This window comes from Rhineura floridana, chromosome 3 (genome assembly GCF_030035675.1).
Source record: "Rhineura floridana isolate rRhiFlo1 chromosome 3, rRhiFlo1.hap2, whole genome shotgun sequence".
NCBI classification, from domain to species: Eukaryota; Metazoa; Chordata; class Lepidosauria; order Squamata; family Rhineuridae; genus Rhineura; species Rhineura floridana.
The window spans coordinates 172,858,585-172,879,830 of NC_084482.1; positions in this window are offsets into that span (position 1 = coordinate 172,858,585).

Here is a 21,246-nt window from a genome sequence, read left to right on the forward strand (position 1 = left end):
ACAAGCTCATGCATCTCTTTTCCTAAGGCACTGTAGGATTCAAGACTCTCATTCCTAAACATCTGCTCTCATTCCTAAAGAGCATAAACAACATGAGAGTCTACACAAACCCTGTTTGGATGGGACTTGGACAAGGACATGCCAAATGTCTGTTCAGTTCATAAGGTGCTTTGTTGTTGTTATGTGCCTCCAAGTCGATTACGACTTATGGCGACCCTATGAATCAGTGACCTTCAAGAGCATCTGTCATGAACCACCCTGTTCAGATCTTGTAAGTTCAGGTCTGTGGCTGCCTTTATGGAATCAATCCATCTCTTCTTTGGCCTTCCTCTTTTTCTACTCCCTTCTGTTTTTCCCAGCATTATTATCTTTTCTAATAAATCATGTCTTCTCATTATGTGTCCAAAGTATGATAACCTCAGTTTCATCATCTTAGCTTCTAGTGATAGTTCTGGTTTAATTTGTTCTAACACCTAATTATTGGTCTTTTTCGCAGTCCATGGTATTCGCAAAACTCTTCTCCAACACCACATTTCAAACAAGTTGATTTTTCTCTTATCCGCTTTTTTCACTGTCCAACTTTCACATCCATACATAGAGATCAGAAATACTGTACCATGGTCTGAATGATCCTGACTTTAGTGTTCAGAGATACATCTTTACATTTGAGCACCTTTTCTAGTTCTCTCATAGCTGCCCTCCCCTGTCCTAGCCTTCTTCTGATTTCTTGACTATTGTCTCCATTTTAGTTAATCACTTTGCCGAGGTATTGATAATCCTTGTCAAGTTCGGTATCCTCATCAATGCCGGTTCTAAAGGGCGGCCAGGTGGGGCACTGGCCCAATGGCCCCTGGAGCTACAGGGGGCCCCTCAGCTGCCCCTCTGCTCCCCTTCCGCAATCCACAGCCCCCCCCCACACACACACCTACCTGTCTGCTGTCTTTTACCATTGCCCTTAACGAAGATGGTGGCCATGGTTTCCCTAAGGTACTGAAGCCCCTGCCGCCATCTTAGTTGATGGCACAGATGCGTGCGCGTAGCATGCACGTGTGCCATCAACAAAGATGGAGGCGGAGGCGTCATCCCCTTAGGGAAACCGTGGCTGCCATCTTCGTTAAGGGCAATGGTAAAAGACAGCAGACAGGTAGGTGGGGGGGCACGTGTGCACGCAGGGGGGCAGGGCAAGCTGATGCCCAAGGGCCCTGGCATGCCTGGAGCCGGCCCTGATCCTCATTGTCAATGGTAAAGTTGCATAAATTTTCTGTTGTTAGTTTAGTCTTGTAAACGTTCAGCTGTAGTCCTGCTTTTGTACTTTCCTCTTTAACTTTCATCAGCATTCATTTCAAGTCATTACTGGTTTCTGCTAGTAGTATGGTATCGTCTGCATGTCTTAAATTATTGATATTTCTCCCTCCAATTTTCACACCTCCATCTTGGTCCAATCCTGCTTTCCATATGATATGTTCTGGGATGTTATTTAATTTGTATTTTGGCATTATGATTACTTTGTTGTTCTTCTTTAGCTTTACTCTGATTTTCGATATGACCAGTACATGATCTGTACCGCAGTCAAGTGTTTGCAAGTGTTTGGTCTTGTGTTTGCAGAAAGTATGGAACTTCTCCATCTTCTGCTACCGATTATATAATCAATTTGATTCCTATATTGACCATCTGGTGATGTCCACGTGTACAGTCGTCTTTTCGGTTGTTCAAAAAATGTGTTCGCAAGAAACAAATTATTGGCTTCACAGAATTCAATAAGTCTTTATCCTGCTTCATTTCTGTCTTCTGGGCCCCATTTCCCCACAATTCCTAATTCTTCTCTGTTCCCTACTTTTGCATTCCAATCCCCCATGATTATCAGCACATCTTGTTTTGGTGTGTGATCAATTTCTTCTTGTACTTCTGCATAAAATGTCTCCAATTCCTCTTCTTCTGCGTTTGCTGTCGGAGCATAGACTTAGATGATGGTTATGTTGATAGGTTTCCCGTTTAATCTCATTGATATCACTTGCTCAGTCCTTGCGTTGTAGCTCCTAATTGCTCTTGCTACATCATGTCTCACTATTAAAGCAACCCCATTTCTTCTTAATTTCTCATTTCCTACATAAAGTATTTTGTAGTTGCCTGATTGAAAATGTCCCATTCCCATCCAATTTAGTTCGCTCACACCAAATATTGTAATGTTGATGTGTTCCATTTCTTGCTTGACATTTTCTAACTTTCCCTGGTTTATGCTTCTCACATTCCATGTTCCTATTGTGTGCGTCATACAACTCTGGACTCTCCTTTCGCATCTGTGCACATCAGCCTCTGGGCTTCCTTTTGGCTTTGACCCAGCTGCATCATTAGTCACAGCGCTACTCATACTTGTCCTTTGTTCTTCCCCAGTAGCTCGGTGAGTGCCTTCTGACCTGGGGGGTCTCATCTTCCAGCACTATGTTGTGTTGCATTTTGGATACTCTGTTCATAGGGTTTTCGTGGTAAGAGGCATTCAGAGGTGGTTTACCATTGCCTTCCTCTGAGTTTGGATGCATCTTAGTCTGGTGTTTCAGCTTTGACCATTCCGCCTTGGGTGCCCCTGATAGGAGTCTAGCCTCTTGGTCTAGACTCCTGACGGCATTGCTCTTAGCTTCTTCAGCACTCTCAAACCCCCTCACCACGTTAAGGTGTGCATCCTAGAGGGGGCATAAGGTGCTTGCACAAAACTAATTCCCACAGGACGGTGCTCTGTTAAATGTAACTCAAGAGCTGATCATCTGACTTGCAGAACTCAAAAGAGGTTTCACTACGAAGAGGGGATTTGCAAAAAACCCTTTGAATTTCAGAATTAGTGGGAGCAGTTACACTATTCCTTACTTCACAATTATGTACTTGAAAGGTAAGATAAGAATGTAATTTCCTATTTAAATGATGGTGAGTAGTATAGAGGTTTCCAGAACTGCTTCTCTAGCTGGGGTGATCATGCTCAAACTGGAGGCAAGAATATGCCATTTTTAGAGCTCTGAAGGAGGGATGTGAGGCCTAGTTTCTCTTTTACCTCAGGCGCTATCTTCAGGTATGGTACTGTTGCTCATCATTCCAGCTTTGTATGCTCTGCTTAGGGTCTTGTCTGATGTTATCCCACTGGCATCAATGCTGTTGTAGCATTATTCCCTTGTGCTCCACATGTGAGAATGTTGGAAGCCTGAATCTAGCACAGGAAAGGCTACTGACTTTACTACTCACACCAAGGTCATCCCAGATCCCACCGAGTGAGTAATTTGTGGGTCGGGTTCTGAATCTCCTTCAGAAGAGAGAATTTAGTCTCCTAACTAATTTGCATGAAAATTCACTCTGTTCATTATGAAGTCTCACCCACTGCTGTTTACTAAGGATCACCACTGTAGAGATCAGATGAGAATGACGTGATTCACTAGAAAAGACAATTCTGGGAAAAACAGCAGGGAGTAGAAAAAGAGGAAGGCCAAACAAGAGATGGGTTGATTCCATAAAGGAAGCCACAGACCTGAACTTACAAGATCTGAACAGGGTGGTTCATGGCAGATGATACTGGAAGTCACTGATTCATAGGGTTGCTATAAATTGTAATGGACTTGAAGGCACATAACAACAACAAATTCTTAGTATTAGTAGGAGTATGATTAGTAATAGTACTAAATTAAATGTACAATAGCAGGCATAGGGTGTGTACTGAAAACATACATCCTACATGTCAAAGGCCAGGGTAAAGAGCAATAGTAACATGCAGCAGGGCTTTCAGTGTGGCTGCTTCTGTTCTGTGGAACAGCATCCCTGTTGAAATATGACAGGCACCCACTATCTCTACTTTCTGGAAACAATTAAAGGCATTTTTGATTTGGCCACTGGATGAAAAGGTTCTGTCATGCATGTTCTTTTTGTATTGTTTTTAAACCTATCTGCAGTTGTTTTTGTACTGTTTTAAACTGTGTTTGGCTGATTTTATGATAGGCTTGTAAATTTTTTTGAAACATATGTAAAAGATAATTATCATAACCATTATTAACAATACATATTATTGCAATCCTGTACTGTGCAATCCTGTGTCTACTGAGAAGTAAATCCCACCATGTCTACTGTGTCCTCTACATATTATTGCAATCCTGTGTCTACTGAGAAATAAATCCCACTGAGTTCAATGGGGTTTATTCTCAGGTAAATCGGCACAGCAATGCAACTATTCTATTAGAACTCAGTGGAGCAACTGTTGGTACATTCCATTAGCCAAGTTCTAAGAGCTGTTGCATGTCTTCACAGTTGTTTGTATGGGAAGACCTGATGATAATGATTGTTTGTTAGCAAAGCCTGGAGCTGTGTTTGTACCAACTACTTGTTGCAAAATATCTTTCATCAAACATAGCTAGGGTGAGGCACTCTTGTTCTCATATGGGGTGTTGCCACATTGAACCATTCTTGAAACAAAACAAAACAAAATCACAAGTCTTCGAAGTTCACTGAACAGCTGTTCTTGTTCCTAATCTCTATCAGGAAGAGCATACAAAGCCTTTGTATTTTAGTACATTTCCAAATAAACTCCTGTTCACTGGAGTGATTGTCACCACATTCTGTATTGCACTGTGGCCACAGTACTATAGCCTGCCTAAGCCCTATTTAAGCACACTTAACTTGAGTTGTACTCAAGAGTGTCCACAGAAATATTCCTAGAGTGGGCAAGGTCTATTAATCGTTCCTACAGGTCACTGGTAACTCACTACATCCACCATGGTGTTTACCCTGCTTGTGCTGTGGCTTGTTAGCCTTATCTGAATCTCCCATTTCCTCTAAAGGGCACAGCACACAGTTTAGAAGGAATAGTCTCATTCTGTCTTTACAATCTGGTGAGACTGGCAAGATTGAATTAAATTAAATTGCCCAAGGTCACGTACTGAGCATCATGGCTGAGGAGAGATACGGGACCCATTCTCCTGAGTTCAAGTCCAGTACTGATCTAGATCTCTTGCTGGCTTGACGGCTGTTCAGGCCAATCTAGAAGAAACTTAGATGTTAGTTCTAATACTTACACTGAGGTGACATTTGTGGCTTTCCAAGATGAGTTCACCTTGGACTTGTTAAAGGCAGGGTTAGTTCACTCCATGGCCGTAAAATTCCATGTAGAACCTGGTATCTAAAAAGAACATGGATTCCTTGCATTTATAGAGGATGTACAATCCAAATTGCAAAACCTTACATATGGGGCTCAGAAGAAAGCAGGAAAATAGTGTATATCTTTGCAACTGTGCATTATTTGGATTTTGTTGTTGTTATGTGCCTCCAAGTCGACCACGACTTATGGCGACCCTATGAATCAGTGACCTCCAAGAGCATCTGTCATGAACCACCCTGTTCAGATCTTGTAAGTTCAGGTCTGTGGCTGGATTCTTTAGGTTTATTTTGTACAAAAATATTACTGCTGCTGGCTCACCTTTCCTTGGTTGACTACTGGCCCAGGGGTAGTGATTGATGTTTCATCAGTTGGACTAATGAGAAGGAAATTGCCCCTTGTAAGTGGGAACGTCTCTCAACTGTTTGGAATGAGAGACCCTTCAGAGCTTTGAAAGAATAACACTCCTCCAACTGGGAGGAGGAAGCAGAGAGAGATACCCAAGAGTCCTTGTTACAATAGAAAGAGCACAGAGAGAGGGAGGGAGCGCTGAGTGTTTATGGCTGACGTTAACTGGAACTAGGGGTGTTGCAAGGCCCGTATAAGACTCATGACACAGGTCCATGGCACAAATATGCAAAAATATATATGCATATGCTAATTTACATACATAGGTGTAAATTTAGGAAGACTCAGAGAGTAGGCAAAGAAAGAACATTTTTTAAACGAAAAATGGGAGAAAGGGCAGGAGATCTGGGGGCCAGTGCAAAACAGTCTCAGGGGCAGCCCTCCCACCAGTGTCTTTCGTCAGAGCCCTGGGTTGGGTGCTTACAGGCCTCGCTCCTGCTCAACCTTTGGGGAGGCCTGGGCCCAGCCAGGTGAGAGGTCGTGGGATTGTGTGAGGTTATGTGAGAGGTTGTGTGACCCCTCACTTGTCTGGAGATTGGGGTAAATTCCCCAGAGATGCTGGGAGGACACCCAAAACCTGGAGCTGAGACTCCTGGTAAAATCTGGAGACCTGGGAATGCTAGTAATCCATTTTAGTGAAGTAAAATGCAGATTTCCTCTTTCTCCTACAGATTGAGCAAGTTGGCTAGCTTCTTCCACTTCTTTTTCTTTAAGGATTATATCATAGGAGACTGACAGATTAAGAACAATGAAGTTCTAAATCTGTCTAGGCCAGTAGTTGTGAACCTTTTCAGGACCAGGGCCACCCTTAAGCCCAAACATGCATTTAGGATCCAATTCTTAATTTTTATCAGATATTTCTATGGTTGTAGTGCTGCTATTACAACCCACCTTAGGTCTGGTTGCTGACCCACAACAGCTTTGAACAGGATAGCACTCCTCCAGCTGAAAGGAAGAAGCAAAGGAACCATCTAGGCCAAGGATGGGGTCTTTGTGACCTTCCTAGATGTTGGTCCTTTAATTGGGATTGGCGGAAGCTGGAGTTCAACAAAAAGTAAGTTGAGGTTCAACACAAAAATGAACACCAGGAATGGTACCCAAACTCTAAATCCACAAACAATTATTTAAGTCATTGCCTCCACTGCTTAGCTCTTTGTCTTGCCCTTTATATGAAAAAGCCTACCCTGGACCCATTGGTCTGTGACAATTACCAACCGGTCGCAAATACTTAGGGAAGGTGATTGAGAGGGTTGTGATGGAGCAATTGCAAGTACTCTTGGATGAAACAGATTATCTTGACCCATTCCAGTCTGGGTTCAGGCCTGGTTATGGGACTGAATTGGCCTTGGTCGCCCTTATGGATGCCCTTTATCGAGAGAAGGACAGGGGGAGTGCAACCCTGTTATTCTTACTTGATATTTCAGCGGCTTTTGATACCGTTGACCCTGTTCTGGGTTGACTTGGTGAGATGGGTATTGGAGGCACTGTTTTACAGTGGTTCCGATCCTATCTCCAAGGTCGTTTTCAGAGAATAGCACTGGGTGATTGTCTTTCGGCCCCCTGACAGTTGAACTGTGGGGTGCCACAGGGTACCATCTTGTCCCCCATGCTATTTAACATGTATATGAAGCCCTTGGGAGCGATCATCAGGAGATTTGGGGTGAGGTGTCAGTAGTATGCTGACGATACCCAGCTCTATTTCTCTGTAACATCTGAATCGGGAGAGGCTCTGCAAGCCCTGGACCGCTGCCTGGACTCAGTGGTAGGCTGGATGAGGGCCAGTAAACTGAGTCTGGATCTTAGCAAGATAGAGGTGCTGTGCGTTGGTGGTTCCTGAGTTCAGATAATTGGTCAGTTGCTGCTTTGAATGGAGTCGTATTCCCTCTGAAAGGGCAGGTCCGCAGTCTTTGTCACTAGAGGCCCCGGTGACCTCAGAGGCTAGGAGTGCCTTTTACCAGCTTCGGCTGGTAAGTCAGCTGCGGCCATTTCTGGACTGGGATAGCCTGACCACTGTACTAGTAACCTCCAGGCTGGATTACTATAATGCACTCTATGAGGGGCTGCCTTTGAGGTTGGTCCAGAAGCTGCAGCTGGTGCAAAATGCAGTGGCAAGACTGCTCACTGGGGCAGGGTATCGCCAACATGTCACCCTGCTGCTGAAAGAATTGCACTGGCTGCCCATTTGCTGCTGGGCTAAGTTCAAGGTTTTAGTTTTGGTGTACAAAGCCCTATACAGCTGGGGACCAGGATACCTGAAAGACCGTCTTGTCCCTTATATACCCTCCGCAGGTGAGGATATCCTGCAGATACCATCTTATCAGGAGGTCCGTTCTGTACAATATAGGAAATGGACTTTTAGTGTGGCAGCACCTACCCTGTGGAATTCCCTACCCTTAAATATTAGACAGGCGCCATCTCTATTATTTTTTCGGTGCCTTTTGAAGACCTTCCTCTTTCAACAAGCCTTTTAAGTTGAGACCTTATCCCAGTATGCATCGGTGTTGGAATTGCTTTCTAATATGTTTTTAAACCTTTTTTTAAGCAATATGTTTTTACCCTTTTTTAAAAAGATGTCTTGAAAGCTTGTTTTTAAAAAATGTTTTTTAAGAGTTTTGTTTTAATGTATTTTAAAGTCTGTTTTATGATGTTTTAAACTGTTTTTAGTGCTTTTGTTTGCCACCCTGGGCTCCTGCTGGAGGAAGGGCAGGATATAAACAAATAATAAATAAATAAATAAATAAATAAATAAATATGAATTGTCAAGCCCTTTTTTCGTCATATGAAACAGAATAGTAAAGCCACTCCAGTTGTTCTTTTAATTACCCACCCTTCACCCTGAGGTCCCATGGTGGGTTACAACAGTTTAAAATACATCGTTTAAAACAATAAAAAGCAACTTAAAATCACAAATATCACAAAAAATAGAGTGGGTCCTAAAAATATACATCTCAGGTGTCAAAGGCCAGGGTAAAGAGGTGTGTTTTCAGAATTCACCAAAAACTGTATAGTGAGTTCTTTCCTCTACTGCTCCTGTCTTTGCTACTAGTTTCTAATGCTGCACAGTATCGATCTTCTATGGTTTAACTTTGTAAACAAATGCATGTGTTCTCACCACTGGACACCTCTAGTTCTGTATTTCATTTGCACTAACCCAACAGGTTGTAAGCTGACTCATCACACAGCCTTTACAACTGTGATGAGTCAGTTTGCAACCCTGGAGTTACACTATGTAGTGTATACTGTATAACCTGAGAAAAGCAAAAATACTGATGGCGCTTACTGCAGAAAGTCAGATGTGGTGCCTCATTCATCACTTGCTGCAGAATTCCATTCACTCCATGGAAAGTGCACATGTTACTTTGAATTTGCAAACATGAGGCATGGGCTGGAATCTGAAGTGTGCTCTGAAACAAGGATAGGATTTATGAAAAACTGCAGTGCTGCACTTGCCGATCCAAAGGAGGGTTTTATAGTAACAGAGATGTCAAGTGTGATGGGTGCTTGACATGTATGCTGTGACAATAACATAATTTGCAGACACAGGAGTACAATAGCAAGCAGGGTGGAGAATTACTGATGTGAAATGTTCATGATAGCAAATGATCCTGAAATTGTGACATTTGGGGAAAGAAAAAGATAGGTAAGACACAGATGGTGAGATTACAATCGACAAAGTTGCATATCGTGCTGTATTCTGGGTGCTTTTTTATCTTCCTATGTATGCAGAGCATTGATATTAGTTTTACTATAATTGAGTGTGGGTGGGATCTTTATAGTGTGAAAATGAACCATAGTACTGACAGACTTGTAGGGGAGAAAGCCCTGTGTAGTTAGATTTCCTGTTAAGCTTCTATCAAATTTTCCTGCCTAGAACAAAATATTAACATGTTTAGTCACAAACATCACAATCCAGAACTAGAGATCTTTTTTTAAAATGGTAGCAGGCTCAAACAGTCCTAAAAGCACACAGGTTTTCTTTTCATACAGATTTGCCTGTTAACCCATAAACTGCCACACTCATCAAACACTGATTAAAACACAAATGCCAAGTGGTAGCAGTTACTATAGCATTTTGAAGAAAGCCTTATAGGCCCCTTCCAACTCTACTATTCTTTGATTCTATATGGGTTCTATTTTCATTGGCAGGCATAACAAGACTGTTGCTCTGGAACTTTTTTTTTTGTGCCCCACAGTGATATCTCTGACAAACAAAGTAAGGCCTTTTTTTGCACAAGAGATAGATTATTGCATCTCTTGTGTCTGTAAAGCAAATGAAAATGCTTCATGTGCTAGAATGTACATCCAATTAAAAAGGGTTCTCTTCTGCATTCTGCTTGTCACTGAAAAACATTCAGACATTCGTAGGAATATACCATCTCTTTGATAACGCATTTTGTGTGCATTGCTTTGCAAAAGGGGGTGGGGGGAACTTGAAGGAGCCTATCTTTCTCTTATGTTCAGGCCGCAGAAGAAAACAGGAAATTATCTTAACCAGCAAAAGTGAGTTTTCTTGGGCTGTAGGGCTTTGTCAGTAGTGCATTCAGCACTCTTCTGGTGCTAGATAAGCATTAAGCAGTATTAGTATTCTTCACTGCTGTTATGCAATGGCGGTTTCAACCCCTCACTTCGACTGATACTTGCTGTTATGTGAAGAACACGCAGGATTCCTCTCTACATCTTCCTTTAATGAGCCACTTCTCTTGTACTCTTTCTTGCCTTCCATCTTTGGGCCAGCAGGAACGGGGAAGGACTGCTCTCTGTGCGTTGAGCACACTGTACTGTATGTGCTGTAGAAATGCTAGTGCGGTCTGGCTCTGAAATATTAAGAATTATGCTGGTTTATTATTTTTGTATGGTTTATGCTGGCTTTTCATAGTATTTTGAAGGAAATTGATGTTTTAAATGTTTAGGAATGGATTTAATGTTACGTTTGTTGTGTTTGGGAAGCAATTTTTGGCTTGAACAGTGGTCCATTTTAAATAAGTATACAAATAATGAAATGAAATAAAACCAGTGTCGTCTTACCCCCCGCCCCCCACACACAACCTTGCCTCCTTGCTCAGGCTCAGCAGGCTGAAGTGGACAAGGTGAGGCAGCTTGATAAAGCACACAGGGCTACCTCTCTTGTCCCAGTGCCTCCATCTATACAGGCTCTTCAAAGCTGGTGAGGCTGGCAAGGGTAAGGGGGATGACAGGAGACAGGAAGATCAATCAAGAGAGAAAGGAGAAGCTGGAGCGAAGAAAGGGGGAAAGTTCTCTGCCCTCTCCCCTTTCCCTACACCAAATGACAAATAAATGAGCTATTAATTAATCTGCAATAAAACAGACCATCTTAGGGATCTAAGCAGAGCCCTCTTGGGCAGGAGCTTTTTTTCCCTACTGCACAAGCAGCCAGCACACTGCCCTCCCCCAAACTAGGCAAGTAATTTGTTCCATAATATCCTATCAGCAGGGCTTTTTTGTTACTGTTCTCACCAGTAGGGAGTACCTGCACCTCTTTTTTTTTCTGCTACCTATGCCAGCCATTTTGTGTTGGCACTCACAGGACTTTTATGAAGATGTGAGTACTGGCACCTCATTTTTTCACCGAAAAAGCACTGACTAATAGTAAAAGGTTATGAAGATTTGACAAGAACCGGTATTTATCTTCATTTTCTGTTTCTTTTTATCTTTTCTCATTCATTGTTTTCCCCCCGAAACAATCTAGCTCCTTATTAAATCCCATATGCTCAACTGCACAAAAATGTATTTCACACTGCACAAAATGTTTTGATATTGCACAAAATGTGTCTAGCTGCACACTCACATGAACCTTGCCTCTTGGCTCAGCCCAAAGGCCTATCTTGCCCAGCAACCTGTTTCCCACAGTGACCAACCAGAAGCCCACAAGCAGGAAACGAGGATGGTAGCCCACCCCCACTGTTGTTCCCCAACAGCTGGTATTCAGAGGCAACAGCATGCTGCCTCTGATCCTAGAGGTATCGTATAGCTCTCGTGTTTATTTTTATTTAAATATCTGTATGCTGCCATTCTGGATCACATGCAGCACCTAGCAGTTCTTAATAGTCCTATCCACCATGAATCTGTCTAATCCCCTTTTTAAGGACGAGGGGAAAGAAAAGTGGGAAGGCACCAGCAGCCCGGAAAGGAAAAGAGAATGCCTCCAGGTGTACAGGAAAAAGCATGAGCAGAGAAGAATCTAACTCTCTCATTGCGGAACGTATTCAGGGAGTCGACAACATCCAGGCAGACTGGTGAGTCAACAGACTTTGATGCTAGGGGAATGGCAGCTTGACAAGGCAATCTTCAGAAAGATCCAATGTTTGGCAGGTTCAAGTGGACCTGTTTGCATCTGGCTGAAATAATCAACTACGAAAGTTTGTCACAAGGTTCCCATGTCTCTTGGCAGAAGATATATATATATATGTATTTAACTGCTGGTGGCCTCCAGCCTGTTAGATGCTTTATCTCCCACTTCTCTACTGTGGTGGTGGCTATTGGGACTGGTGGGGCGGAAGTCAGGGATGCCCAATGGTAAGTGGGGTCAGAGCCATTGACAGGCAGAGCCAACTCTTCCTCCTCCTTGCTGAGTTCTACAAGGCACAATACTGAGATTAGAAGTAAGGAGGTAGGCAGGCCAGGCTGAAGAGTGGCAGATGGGGGCTAGCTGAGGACAGACTGAGCTTGGTGTGGCACTGCCAACTTGCCCTAATGGATCAGCATTCGCTGCTGTACAGGCTCAAGAAAGTGCATCAGGAGAGAGCATTGATTGTGCTGGTAGCACAGTTCTGGCCCAGGAGCAGAGCTTGGAAAAGTTACTTTTTTGAACTACAACTCCCATCAGCCCAATCAGTGGTCATGCTGGCTGGGGCTGATGGGAGTTGTAGTTCAAAAAAGTAACTTTTCCAAGCTCTGCCCAGGAGGCAATGTTTTCCCACTTCTAGCTGCCTATCCTCCAGCAGCGGTTGAACCAGTCTTGCCAACAAAGGATTTGGTCTCATTTACCCTCTTGACATCACATGTGGATCTGGCAAAAGCTGTACAGGTACATTAGGAGAAACAATGACGGGCTGAACATACTGAAAGCCCAATACTTTTTGAGCAGTTTTTCTTTCTTAGTAGCACTCCTGGACAATTATTTTCAGCCTGGTGACAACTTGTTTCTTGTTGTCCTTTATGAATTTATCTAACCACCCTTTTAAAGGTTTTGGCATCACCACATCTTCTGACAGTGAATGCCATAGTGTAACTATCCACTTCACTCGACCATTTCAGCCTAAATAATGGTGGGACTTAGCCATTTCATGCAGACTTGTAGCAGAAGACTGACTAGGGAGGCGGTTGGACCCTTGAGGAATAGGGAGTCAAAGGTATGCTAAAGTAGGATAAGGAGATTGCAGAGAAGCTGAATGAATTCTTTGCATCTGGCTTCACAGTGGACAATACAGGGTAGAGCTCTGTGCCTCAATTTACTTTTGCAGGAAGGGAGTCTGAGGATCTGAGGCAAATAGTGATGACAGATGAAGTTCTAGACCTTGTTGATAGACTAAAAACTGACAAATCCATCTGAGAGTTCCTGATGACTCAAATGCGGAATTACTAACCTGCTAACAAAAATATGTAACTTGTTTCCCCAAATTAGCCTCTTTACCTGAAGACTGGAAAGTGGCCAGTGTAATATCCCTTTTTTAAAAAGGGATTCAGCAGGGCCCTGGAAATTTCAGCCCTTTTCACTTAATGTCTGTTCCAGCAAAACTGATGGAAAACATTGTTAACGATAAAATAACCAAGCATATAGAAGAACAAGCCTTGCTTAAGCAGAATCAGCATGGCTTCTGGAAGAGTAAATCCTGCCTCACTAACCTATTAGAGTTCTTTGAAAGTGTAAACAAGCATATAGATAGAGGTGAGCCAGTTGACATAGTGGGCTTGGACTTGCAAAAAGATTTTGACAAAGTGCCTCAACCAAAAACACCTGAGTGAGCTTAGCAGTCATATAGTAACAGAACAGGTCCCCTTGTAGATCAATAACTGGTTATGTAACAGGAAGCAGAGAGCAGGAATAAATGAACAGTTCTCCCAATCAAGGATTTAAAAAGTGGAGTTCTTTCAAGATCAGTACTGGGACCTGTGTTTTTGAACTTGTTCATAAACAATCTAGAGTTAGGGGTGAGTAGTGAAGTGTCCAAGTCTGCTGAGGATACTAAATTGTTCAGGGTGGTTAAAACAAAAAGGGCTTGTGTAGAGCTCTCCAAATTGAGTGCAGGGGCAGTAAAATGGCAAATGCAATTCAATGTAAAGAAGTGTAAAGTGATGCTCATAAGGTTTGAACTGGTGGTGACTGACCAGGAATGAGACCTTGGGGTCATAGCTTATAGCTTGATGAGGATGTCAATCCTGTGTGCAGCAGCTGTGAAAAAAGCAAATTTCCTGCTGGCAAGAATTTAGGAATTTTCAATTCCAGCAAAGGAACTGAAAATAAAATTGCTGATATTGTTAAGCTGTTATACAATCTATGGTGCAACCTCATTTGGAATACTGTGCACGTTTCTGGTTACCTTGCCTCAAAAAGGATATTGCAGAGTTGGAAAATGTTCAGAAAAAGGGCAACCAAAATGTTCAAGGGGATGGAGGAACTTCCCTATGAGTAAAGGTTACAGCATTTTTAGTTTAGTGTTTAGAGTTTGGTGCTTTTTAATTTAGAGAAAAGGCAAGTCAGAGCTGACATGATAGAAGTTATAAAATTATGCATTGTCTAGAGAAAATGAATACAGAAAAGGTTTTCTCTCTCATAACATTAGAACTCAAGAACATTCAATGAAGCTGAATGCTGGAAGATTCAGGACAGACAAAAGGAAGTATTTATTCACACAGCACATAGTTAAACTATGGAATTTGTTCCCATAAGAGGTAGTGATGGCCACCAACTTGGTTCAAAGAGGATTGGACAAGGTCTTGGGGGATATGGCTATCAGTGGCTACTTATTCTGATGGATATGTTCTAACTCCGCAGTTGGAGGCAGTATGCTTCTGAATAACATTTACTGGAAATTGTAGGAGGGGAGAGTTCTGTTGTGCTCAGATTCTGCTGTTGGGCTTCCTATAGACTGATTAGCCACTGTGAGAATAGGATGCTGGACGAGATGGGCCACTGGCCTGATCCAGCAGGCTCTTCTTATGTCCTTAGACTTAGCATTGTCTTGGTTTGATACAGTTCTATTTTGACAAGCTTTCGGCATATTGTCACCCTGGAGAACCACTGTGGTGCAGTGGTTAGAGTGTCAGACTAGTGCCTGGGAGATCAGGGTTCAAATCCCCACTCAGCCATGAACTCACCAAGTGACATTTGGCCAGTCTCCAACTCTCAGCTTAACCTTCCTGACAGAGCTGTTGTGAAGATAATATAGAGAGAGCAAGAGCCATGTACACCACCTTGAACTTCTTGGGGTAAATGTGGGATATAAATGCAATAATCAATAATATATTGGAGTCGATGTGTTTTGGTGCTGCATTGCAAACTTCTCTTTGCAAGTATTTATGCTATTTGCTTTTGTTAACACTTGTAGCACTGTAACAAAAGTTAAATTAAGGCTGGCTCCTGCATATGTCAACAGATTCCTACGATAGCCATGCTACATAGCTGTAGATCAGTATGGGGCTGGGTTATTCTCACAAGAGGATCACAGTTTTGAAGAATGACACCACATTTATTGTCATCTTGCCGCAGCAGGCAAAGGCAGCAATCTTTTACACCATGGGTGCCAAGCTGTAGCCCTGGGGTTCAGCCCCCAAAGCATTTTTGCCTAGCCTCCTAAACCCACCAGTTTGGGAAGTGGCAGCAAAAAGAAAAAAATTAAATGAGCATGGTACATCAGACCAGTCATCTAATGAGTAGGAAAGGAGTGATAATCCTCACTCCTCAGATGATCTACACAGATCAGTTGAAGAGGAGGGGGCTGTGTATGTGAGGGGGGGGTCATACCCTTGACTTGCATGCTATCACTGGAGTGTTAGCTGAGGGTGAATGTGGTGCTTGGGCCAAAAAAAGTTAGTCAACCGTACTATACACATGTACCTGGGGATGAAGTTCTCATTGAGCATAATAGGACTTCTCTGAATTGACCTCTGTAGGATTGTGCTGCATATATGAACTGCTTCTCGGGAAGATGCCCATCTTCAAGTTGACAAAACAAGTTGACAAAATGTCACAAGATCATTCAGCTTACTCCCATAGCTAAACAATAGTCCGTTAAGATTAATGGCATGACTCAGACTGAGCACCAATAAACTGGAAGAGAAAGGACAGTTGATTCCTTAGTGTAATGGAATGTTGTGTGGATCAGTTTGGTGTTAGTGAGGAAGTCAGCTCCGTTTCCTGAGCCACCAGGTAGGGCTGCTTATGCCAGATGTGCTAAATTTGTATTTCTGAAGCCATGTCAGGAGTGAGGACCAAGGATTCCTAAATGTACCTCTGGTGCTCTCATTTCATTTCCATTTTATTCAGTTTCATCCCATTGCTAGGATAATCAAAGAAGGAAGTGAGGAAGTGGCCACAGCAGCACAATATGTCTGGCCAGATCAATGGCTGAAAGCTGTGCTTTGACCTAATGAGGTCAAAGCTTATTCACACACAAATCTGCCCATTTTTGGATGCTCTTAGATTTCAGGTTCATGAAAACCAAGGAATAAAAGAGTTGGATTTTGGCAAGTTTAATATTTAAGAGGCGATTACCCAAATGAGTCATGCTCAGAGTAGACCAACTGAAATGGGTCTCCTCTGAGTATGACTAATATTGGGTATCACACTAGGTTATTGCCTTTTAAAATTCACCAAGTAAAGTTTGGTTTTAAAATGTTCCTTAAATTCAAACTTCAGATGCATATGAGTAATTTTCCAAGTCCACTGCTTCAAATTCTGAAGTCTGCATTTACACAGCACCTTGTTTCATCTCAAATTATAATCTACATCTTTTTCTTCCTTATCACATCCCTGTATATATGTAGATCACCACATCGACCATTTTATAATACCCTCTTTTCCAGCGGGCTTCCCTTCCCTTCCAGGCAACCTTCTGACGGCCACATGCCAGTGGTGGCCTTAGCAACAAACCTCATTTCTATCTTTGTAGAGTGGGCTAGTTTCTATGCACACATGCCCCTCTCTGTCCTCCACCCAGAAAAGCAAGAGGCACGAGTTCAAGGAATTCATCTGAGCCAGGCAGAAACACTCTGCTAGTGAGGGGGGGGGGTGTTGCCTGGGGAGAGTTCAGAGAGCCTGTGGCTCCCCACCCCACCTCGGCTGGTGTATGGATGGGCAGCTTTTAACCTAGCTGTTCAATGGTCCCTAGAGGATAGGCAGCACAATATAGGAACAGATAGAGGTGCGAGCTGGGAGAAAGACATACCAAGAAACAGGATTTGAGAGAGGAAAAGGTTAGTCCAAGGCAGAGAGGGAAAACCTCAAGCCTGGGGAATGAATGCAGCCCTCTGGGATTCTCTGTCTGGCCCTTTGGACTCTCTGGCCCCGCAGGCTCCCCAGGCCACACCCCTCACTGGCCCTGCTGTTGTGCATCCTCCTTGAGAGGTTTTGCCTGACTGGAATGTGTCCTCAAACTTGCTTGCCTGGAGGGAGGCTGGAGAGGGATGGGGTGAGTCTGTGTAGGAACAAGCCTGTTGTACAAAGGCAAAAGTTACATTTTGTGGCGCCACCACTGTTTGCTTCTTACCCAGCCCACCTCTGGCACGTGAGGCCCAGAAGATTGCCTGGAAAGGGAATGAAGTCCTCGAGTTGAAAAAAAGATCCCCTGCCTATTTTGAAGGAAGAGAAACCTTGAGTCATGATTTATTCAAAAATTAAAGATTAAGTGTCCCACAACCAAACTTGGATAAGGCAAGAGGGCAGATCACATGTGGATTGCACAGTGAGCCAACTTCTTCTGCATTGTTGAAAAAAAATGTAAGAGTATTCAGAAATAATAGAATAGTATTCTACTCTAAAAACGTTATGTAGGGTAGTCTCATGGATTTCTCATTGAAGTACTTAAATGACAACTTTTGGTCTGGTAGGAAGGCAGCATCTTTTTGAGCAGTGAAGACTGACAGGCCTTTTCAGATGTGTGTTTTAGCCTGCCAGAACTGCCAGCAGCTTATCCTGCAGCTGTTACCATCTGAAACATTTTTCCTGAAAAGTAGAAATTCCACAGAGGCCTTGAGTCAGCACAAGAGTGCCACACATTAATCTGTCTTTTCAATAGGCTTTTTGGGGGGGCAGGGAGAGTTCTAGACACACCGACAATATCTTTGGGACATGCCCCTAAAAAAAGAATGTGCAGAGTCGTTTGCAAGGGGAAACCGACTCCTGTGACAAAGACCAGCTTAAAAAGATGAAAGAAAAAACACTTCAACAGAGAGGATTATTCTCAGAACTGGAGTGGTGTCGCAGCTGAGCAACCCGTGTACACTTTCCTGAAATTAAGCCATATGAATAAAGGTGCACAAGATTATGCTGAGCTGTAAAGTCCCCAGGTCAATGCTAGCTCGGGCTGATGGGAGTTGTAGTCCAGCAACATCTGGGGACCCGAAGGTTGGGAAAGACTGAGCTAGAGTCATTGCTGAAGTAGCAACATATTGTAATCCATTTGATTTTACATCAAATTGCAGTTTCAGATTCCACTGTTAATGCACCCAAAATAGAAATAGAACATAACCTCCAATTTGAAACACAAAAGGCTGTCTTTGCCGTCATATAGCGTTGACCAATAAAAAGGCTTTGAAATTAATAACAATAAATTTGACATAGATTTCTAGGATGAAAAATGAGAGAAATAAAATATTCTAGATTAGATTCTCTGTAGAAACATTAGTAACACAGGAAAGAAGGAAAGTAAGAAGAACACCAACAAACATACAAAAGTATAATTCTCCATCTCTGGAGATGGCAGGTGTTGCCACCACTCACCATATGCTCAGAGGCACACGTTACCAAATTCTTCCAAGCTACACAGGAAGTGGACTGGACTGTGAACGACCAACCCAAATGGTGTTTGCATTTTGACAAATTTGTAGGGCAGTACAATATCTCAGAGAGGAGTTCAGGTCTCCTGCTCCCCTGGTGCATTCACTATAGCTGCCCAATTTCCCTGCTTTTTAAAATTTGATAGAAATATCTGTGGGCTATAGGTACGTTCTTAAACCACAAGGTTTTTTGCCTATTAGTGAATTGTAATGGCATCATAAGTTGCAGCATGTACATTTTTTCAAATTTCTGTTCAAAAATTATCTGAAAGATAACATGTATAACATGCCATTTTTTGCAAGTAATGAAAAAAAATCCTGCATGCACTTTTATTATAATCATAACTGAAATTGTTTAATGTGCATACCTACTGCTGTGATCTTCAGTCCTAAATTTCCTGCTCCATTATTGTAGAAAGGCAATATGGCTGCTGTTGAAAGTTATACACTCGCTCATGAAGTGGAGGCAAGCAGAAAAAGGAAACTATTTTCAGGATTTGCAATGGGTTCTAGCTATTGCCTAGAAATCAGTAAATCTTTCATCAATCACAACCCTGTGGTTACTTGTTGGCCAAAAACCTGAAAGGGAGGAGATTAGAACAGCCAACTTCTAACAGAAGTTTCAGGGGGTCCCTGACATTTTGGTGTATATCTCTTAAACCAGACCATCTAGAAATTTAATTTTTTAAAAAATGAAAGCTAAGCATCCGGGGATTGGGTGACTCTCCCAGAGACCTGGAGAGGACCCACAAAAACTGGAGTCTCCAGGCAAAAACCAGAGACCTGGCAACCCTAACCACAAGTAAAATAAAGCAAAGTGACTTAATAGATTTCATAGAGGGCTTTTTCAATTGTGGCCCCCACCCTGTGGAACTCCCTACCAATCATCTCTGTCATGCCCCCTCTATGATGGGCTTCCGCCGGGCCTTAAAAACCTGGCTCTTCAGGCAGGCTTTTGGTGTGGGTTAGGTTTTACTATTCTGGTTTGAGATTTTAAATGTTTTAATGTAAATGTATTTGGATGGGGTTTTTTGTACGTCGCCCAGAGTGGCTGGATAACCAGCCAGATGGGCGACTAATAAATTCAATAAATAAATAAATAAATAAAATTTAAATCTAAATAAACTTTAAGTTAAAAAAAGAAAAAGGAAGGGGATTTAGACAAAGTTGTTCCATTGGTGTCAGTGAGCATTATAAGGAAACGTTAGCTGGATTTAGGTTGATATGTTAGTGATTGCAGTAGTAGTAATATAGTAATTTATTTATTATATATTTTTTATTAATTTTTATTCAAATTTTCAAAAACAAAAAACAACACAAAACAAAAACAATTATACAAAAAAAATAAAATGTTGACTTCCGATTTGTCGCAGATCAACCATAGGTCTACAATATATAACAGTCCTGTCTCTAAAATTATATTACAAAATCACTTTCCTCCAGTAGTTATCTTAATTAATCATCAAATCTCATAAACATTACTTTATTCTTTCCACAAAAAGTCCAAAAGGGATTTCAATTCCTTGAGAGATATATCTTTCAATTTTTCTCCAAATAAATATGTTGCTTAATCCATCTGATTCAAATCTGTTAGGTCCAATAATTTCAATAGCCATTCCTCCATTATCTATATTAATTCCATCTTCCATCTTCAATAATCCTGTTAAGTCCAGTAATTTCAGTAGCCATTCTTCCATTATCAGTATCCCATAATAATCTTGTTGTCATAGCCATAATCCAAATAAACATATCGATTAATCCATCTCGTCAAATCTATTAGGTCCAATAATTTCCATAACCATTCTTCCATTATCAATATTAATTCCATCTTCCATCTTCAATAGTCCTGTTAAATCCAGTGGTTTCAGTATCCATTCATCCATTATCAGTATCTCATGATGATCTTGCTGTCATAGCCATAGTCATATAACAAGAGTCTGATGGGAATTTCCCCCTTCACAAATATGTCCTTGCCATCAATTCTGAATATGTTGCTGAAATATTGTTGTAAAGTCACTTCTCTGCTCTTCTTTTTTACAAAATGCACTGGCTCATCTCTTAAGAGTTTTTCCATTGTCACATATTTGTAATTAATTCCATAGATTTTTTCTATGTCAAGCTCCATCACATCATTCCAGTCAAGAAAATTATCCAAGACGTTGATAACTTTATCACTAATATCTTCATTAGTTTCTTCAGAGACAACGTTGAATTCCAAACAGTAAACTTTATTTCTAACATCCGTAAACTCCAGATCTTTTTCCAATTCCTCATTTGTTCCAGTCTCCATGGCTTGTATCTTCTCTTTAATTTTTCTTTTCTCATCTCTAATCCCATCAAAATCCTCTTTCACAGAATCCCCTATTTTTTTAAACTCCTGCATCATTTTGCTAAGTTCAATTTTCATCTCCTGTCTGCCCTGTCTCAGGGTTTGTTTCATTATCTCAATCTCACTCATTATTTTCTGAAACATAATTTCTTCCATGGTCTCAGTCACTTTCCTGGTTGTCATTCTTAAAACCACAAAAACAAAAAATTATTTCAGCCACAATTGGGTTAATGTTTCAGGCTTGCAGACATCAATACAGCCTGCCTTATCCCAGCTTCAAACAGTTAATGGCGTCGTGAGTAAGCAGATTCGTCAAAATGAAATAGACCAAAAAAAAAAAATAGTTCCAGACATAATACTCCAAAGTTCATAA